Raw genomic sequence first — 6680 nt, 5'->3', positions numbered from 1 at the left:
GAGATTATGAAGAGACTTACTGATTTTGTATTAAATCTTCTTTGACTTTGGCAATATATGGGTACATATCTAGAGTGATATAAAAGAATATAACCATGTTTTATTAAATCATAATTTTAATTACCTGTACTCAGGTAGTTCAGTGTATATGTTTCTGCATTCTACTAAATTTACCATGTGATTTTATAATACTGGAAGTGAAATATGGCCCAGCTGTGTTGGTCATCTGTAATGGGAAATATATGTGCCTCTCTGAGCAAATTCAGTGGTGAGAATACTGACTTTTGTATTGTTGGGTAACTAAGACTTCACTTTATAGCCCTGAATTTAAGACTCCTACTAATATATCATTTTCAAGTGTACCTTCAAGTGTATCTACTAACCGGGTTTATACATTGTATGAGATGGAATCAAGATAAGTATACAGAAACATCAAATTTTCCTTAGAGTAGTGATTTTATTTATTTATTTATTTATTTAGACTTAAAGATACTTTGTAAGGCAGGGAAATTACTCACAAATATCTTCTCTGGAGTTCACCTGTCCTATGTGACTTAACACCCTTTGGTTATAGCTGACTAGACCAACACGGATATCTGAGTGAAAAGGAGGCAGATAATAAAGCTCGATACACAGAATTATTTAGCTTTAGGGCTAGTAACATTATTATATGAGAGACAAAAACATCATCCCTGATGTCTATGGAAAGGAGACCTTGTCTTCTATTTTCCCTGCACATTCTCAGGGCTCACTTCCAGCTGCATTTCTTGTTCAGGGATTCCTAAGTACAGGAATTTAAAATATATATGATTTAATAACACATGGTTATATTCAGCTGCTATTCTGTGAATTGTTTATGTTCAACCCAACAGCGAAACCCAACTAGGAGGCCAGCTCCTCATCACAGCAATGCACAACCGGTTGCGCCAAGACATTTATAGTTTGTCTGACTTGCTGTTTATTATTGTTATTATTTTAAAGATTTTATTTACTTATTTGAGATGAGTAGATTTTATTTACTTATTTGGCATGAGTAGAAGGAGAGGGAGAAGGAGAAGCAGACTCCAGGCTGAGCAGGTAGCCCGACACAGGACTCAATCCTAGAACCCTGAGATTATGATCTGACCTGAAGTCAGACACTTTACTGACTGAGCCACCCAGTCATCCCTTGCTGTTATTTTTCTCAAACTAAAGCAAGATAGAGAGAGTGTGAAAGGACAGCATGGATTCTGGGGAAGCCTACTAAGGGCTGAGGTAGAGGAATGAGTGTGGTTTCTAGATGTTACTGAAATCGAAGAAGAGTTACTTTAATGGAAGAATCAGCCATTGTATTGATTTTAGAGTGAGAAAATATACTCTTCTGCCTAAATGCTGGTGTGGCAGTTGATGGAAGAAGCAGCTTGGGAAAACTTGACTTCTTAGTTTTTATATGTTGTCTGATTTCTCATAATATATGACACATAGTTGGTTTTATACCTGTGTCTGATATGCATCCCAGCACAGCAGAGACTAAAGCAAACACTGAATGCGATGGCTAAGAAATTAGTTTTAGCATCAAATTTCCTGAGCTCAGGGACACCTGGGTGGCTCAGTGGGATAAGCCGCTGCCTTCGGCTCAGGTCATGATCCCGGGGTCCTGGGATCGAGTCCCGCATCGGGCTCTCTACTCAGCAGGGAGCCTGCTTCCTCCTCTCTCTCTCTGCCTTCCTCTCTGCTTACTTGTGATCTCTCTCTGTCAAATAAATAAAATATTAAAAAAAAAATTTCCTGAGCTCAAACGAGGACTCCTCAATATATTACCTATGTGGTCTATAACAAATTTAACTTTATGCCTGCATTATAGTATTTACAATATACTAATAGTCATAGTACTCATTTCATAGGGTTGATTTCATAATATATAATATAGCATTAAATTTAATATAGCATTAAAGGTGCTTATAATTAATGAATTAATGTAAGCTTATTACTTCTTTGATTATGTTAACATTTACTAATAAAACAACTCTAATACCCATTATTCTTTTTAATTTGGACTGCAAAACATAGACTCATAGATAGAAAAGACAGTATGTGAATCAAAGGACAAGAATGAAGAAAAAAATGGAAAATGAACACAAGCCTCTAACAACATCCAGTATCCTCTGGCACACAAGCTTCCCCACCACTGAGAACATGAGTGAGAACTGTGGCCCTGAAGGAAGATGGCCATATTGTGTTCTGAATTCCATCTGTGCACAGAGGCCAAGCTACAGGCAAGTGAAGGGTTGTCTTACTCTCCTTCACCACAAAGAGAATGATAAGTTCAGTGTTTAGAAACTCTGCAAACTAAATCATTCAAAATTGTCTTCAGTTATGCATAACTATAGATAGTAACCTCGGACCCGTCCATTGTACTCAAATATAACAAATGAAAACAAACCTTGAGAATATCCCCAGAAGTGTCTGGGAAGATAGAAATTTATAACAGTCCAGTAAGTTGTGTGATTATGAAAGCAGCAAAAATGTCTAATGATCTGGTAGAAGAGAAGCACCAATAGAATATTGTTTTGGGATGAACAGGAACTGTCCATATTTTGCCCACTAATGCACTAAATTTTTAAAAAAATGGTCCCTAGACAAAGTTTTAAAAGAATTTCATAAATAAAATTCAGACAAATGGAATGATTAACTGATGGCACCTGGAAGAAAAAAATTTTTAAATGAGAGAAAATGTTCTTTGAGGCGAATCCGAGAAAGCATACCAGTCAGAGTCCAAACCTCAGGTGTGGATGCATTCTTTCACAAAGTGAATCATTCTGCACAGTTATTCAAGGACATATCTGAAATAGTCTGTTATCCTGATTGAATGGCCCCAGAGCCACTGAGTTTCCAAGCTTATTGGTTTCAATCTTTTCCTTTTCTGTGAAGGTCACTATAGGAAATTGTCTTAAATATACTGCATACAAATCTTGCCCCTCACACAAATGTTCAACATCTTTCTATTTTCTATTCTCATCACAGTGTATTGCTCAAACTAAAGTAGGTCAACATATATGAATAAAATATATCAACATATCTTATAGTTTCCTATTTCTGCACAACACTCAGATCCTGGTCCGACAGTTACAAAGAACTGAGCTTGTGAATTTCCTGCACTTGTGCCCTCCAAACCCTTTTCTTCCTACAGTCTTTGCTGCTCAGGAAATCATACTTACCATCCTGCCATTGCTTCATCCAGAAACAGAGATATCATTCTTTAAAAGGACAGCTATAAGTGGCGGTTAAAATCTGCAGTCACATAATGTCATTGCCCTTCTCAACACTGTTCAATGGATATTCATTTCACTTAGAATAAGGTCCAGATTTCTTACGTAGGCACACAAAACCCTACAGGAACTGACTCTTGGCTACTTCTCTGACTTCATCTCTGACCACTCTTCAAATAATTTTCCAACCATGCCACCTCCTCACTGTTTCTCAAACATACTTCAGAGTCTTTGTATTTGCTGTTTCCCCTTTGGCCGCATGGACTGCCTCTTTACTTAAATTTCGTTCTTTGCAGAAAGGCCTTCCCTATTCACCCCCTAAAACAGTACCTCCATAACTTTCTCTACTTATTTTGAATCACTTATATTCTAGCTAGAAGCACTCAAAAGCCAGCTTGGGAATTTCCATGATCTTACTTTGCAAGGAAGCTCATGAAAGTGGTTATTAATGTAAAGGGTATTATAAATGTTCAGCAAGTAGCTTTCCGAAACAAGAAAACACAACTCTAGTAGCTCTTGCTGATTTCTGAGGTGTAAATGAATACGATTTTAAGCTACCAACATTAAACTACTGAACTGGATGTTGGGGAGAGATGGTAATAATTGATGGTGATACAGTGAGTTAGCGCCACTGTGAAAGAAAACAATGACATCAGTGCAGCTTGGCTGTTGACTCACAGTGGATGGCTTACAGCTTCTGTAGAGTCTTTGGTGGACTTTGTGGGAGCAAGAGCTGAACTACTGTCTTGTGAAACCCCTGAAATGTTGATGTTTTTGCTACTGCAACAGTCTAGCCTGTGTTGTATAAATATGTTTGAGGGGTGGATGTTGGGGCATCAGCCTGGCTTTAGGAGTTCTGGTTCTCATGCAAATGTCATCACTACACAGTTCACAGGCTTTATGATAAAAAGACACAGATTGCGAAGGAGAAGAATTTCTGCATATGGTGCTAAAACCAGCCGTAATTCTCCTGAAATAAGAAGATAAGAGGATAATATGTAATGTATATTCAAATAAGAGGATAATACATAATGTAACAAAAAGAATGGTTGTTATTATTTTAATAATTTAATAATTGTTACTACTCTGCTCCAGAAACTATTCTAAGCACTTTATCTTTGGGCATATTTCATTTTATTCACCAAAAAACTCTAGAGGAATATGCTGTCACCTCCAATTTATAGTTATTCAATTATATTGAGATTGAGGGTGATGAAGAATTTTCCTATGCAGCTTATAAGGGTTTATGGAATCTTTTTAAAATGTCTTTCTTTTTTCCAAAGAAAATAGGAAACAAAAGATATAAACTTCCTTCTTTGATCAAGGAAAGATAACAAAATCAGAACTATGAATATCCCTTAAGGCAAGGATTCAGTATTAATTAATGAAAATATAAAGCCAGTTACTTAGACCTAAAACACATTGTTGTTCAGATTATATTTTATAAAGCATTTCTCATTGGTAATAAGAGAAGTTAATGATACTGAATATTTATGGCTCAAGTTGTTAAACAGTCAAACTACCTTTTAATCTATAGAATCACCTATATGTTGCCATTTTTCTAATACCATGCAAATATAAAAATTAGCAAAACTTTTACTTGTATATTGTTTGTCCTAAGCACCCAGTTAATCCTATGTGACCAAGAATAATGGTGTGTGTTAGCAAATGCTCACTCTCTAAACTCCCTTATGGCAAATGAGGGAAACAGCCAATGTTGGGGAACAAGTCACAAGAGCTTATTAACCTCACTTTCTCCAGGTGAAGGAAAATTGGTAAAAGTATAGGGATTTAGGAAATTCTTTGGCTTCATTAATAATATACTAAAACAAATCTGCCTTTCAAAGTGTCTTAAAATTTCCTACTTAGTGTTGACTCTTTAGTGATATTTATTTGTTTATATGATAAAATTAAGAAAATAATGAAATAAAATCTTTCTTCACTAAACTCCAATTACAAAACATATGAAATTCCTTTGGCATGTAGTATACAGAGTTCACCCCAAAGCTTAAAGTTTTTGCTGCACAACTAATGATGTCATAACAGAATTGATTCCAGGATATAGAAAAGAAAGGCCAAGGTCAGGTGACATCTTCCTGATAGGACTTAAACTCCAACACCAACAGGAGAGTCTCCATTTCCAAATGTATCATTTGGCAGAAATTTCTTTGTAATTTGTATAAACTGTTTTTTCACATGATTTAATGTTTCAGTATCTGCTTTATAGTTACTGAAGGTCAAAAACCAGGGTAAACACTTGAAAATTCACCCCACTTTTAATTTAATTCAAGGGAAGGAAAAAACTGCAATTTACTCTTCTCTGGCTGTTTGCTTTGAATTAAACTATTATTTGCCAAAACAAAGATGAACAAAAATAAAAACAGGGTTTAAAACAAAAAATAGACAAGATGGTCTCTTAATATTTTAGATACAATATTCAGAAAATTAAACAGTTAAAAAAGGATACAACAGTTCTCACTTTGGCAGCACATTTACTAAAACTGGACAATATGGAAAAGATTACCATGGCCCCTATGAAAGAATTTCACGCAAATTCGTGAGGAATTCCATATTTTTTTAATGCACATGGAACTTTCTTTAGAGCAGATCATATACCGGGTCACAAATCAGGTCTCAAGAAGTACAAAAAGACTGAGATTATACCATGCATCTTTTCAGGCACAATGCTTTAAAACTTGAAGTCAACCACAAGAAATAACTTGGAAGGACCACAAATACCTAAAGAGCATCCTACTAAAGAATGAAATGGGTCAAATAGGAAACTAAAAAAGAATTTAAAAAAATACATGGAAACAAATGAAAATGAAAACATGGCAGTTCAAAACCTTTGGGAATACAGCAAAGGTGGTCCAAAGAGGGAAGAATATAGTAATACAAGCCTTCCTGAAAAAGAAGAAAAATATCAAAAGGAGCTGGAGAAAGAATAGCAAATAAAGCCTAAATCCAGCAGGAGCAGAGAAATAACAAAGATTAGATCAGAAATCAATGATACAGAAATTTAAAAAAAAATAGTACAACAGATCAAGGAAACTAGAAGCTGGTTCTTTGAAAGAATTAATAAGATCGATAAATCCCTAAACAGATGTATCAAAAAGAAAAGAGAAAGAATACAAATAAATAAAACCATAAATGAAAGAAGAGAGATGACAACCAATGCCAAAAAAACTACAAACAATTTTAAGAGAATAATATGAGAAATTATATGCCAACAAATTAGGTAGCTGGAAGAAATGGATGCATTCCTAGAAACATATAAACTAACAAAACTGAAACAGGAAGAGATAGAAAACCTGAACAGACTCATAACTAGCCAAGAAATTGAACCAGTAATCAAAAATCTCCCAATAAAAAAGAATCCAGGGTGGGATTGTCCTCCCAGCAGAATTCAACCGACATTTAAAGAAGAATTAA

The 6680-nt window shown here is 35.2% G+C and overlaps 1 non-coding gene across 1 annotated transcript; it reads left to right on the top strand.

The window, feature by feature from the left end:
* The first annotated feature begins 5719 nt into the window (after positions 1-5719).
* On the top strand, positions 5720-5825 carry LOC131830994 (U6 spliceosomal RNA). Its single transcript, XR_009353517.1, has one exon. It is a non-coding gene; the product is annotated as a U6 spliceosomal RNA (small nuclear RNA).
* Positions 5826-6680: the final 855 nt, after the last annotated feature.

This window comes from Mustela lutreola, chromosome 4 (assembly GCF_030435805.1).
Source record: "Mustela lutreola isolate mMusLut2 chromosome 4, mMusLut2.pri, whole genome shotgun sequence".
NCBI classification, from domain to species: Eukaryota; Metazoa; Chordata; class Mammalia; order Carnivora; family Mustelidae; genus Mustela; species Mustela lutreola.
Note: the sequence above shows the minus strand (reverse complement) of the source record. Positions and strands in the feature narration are given on the sequence as shown.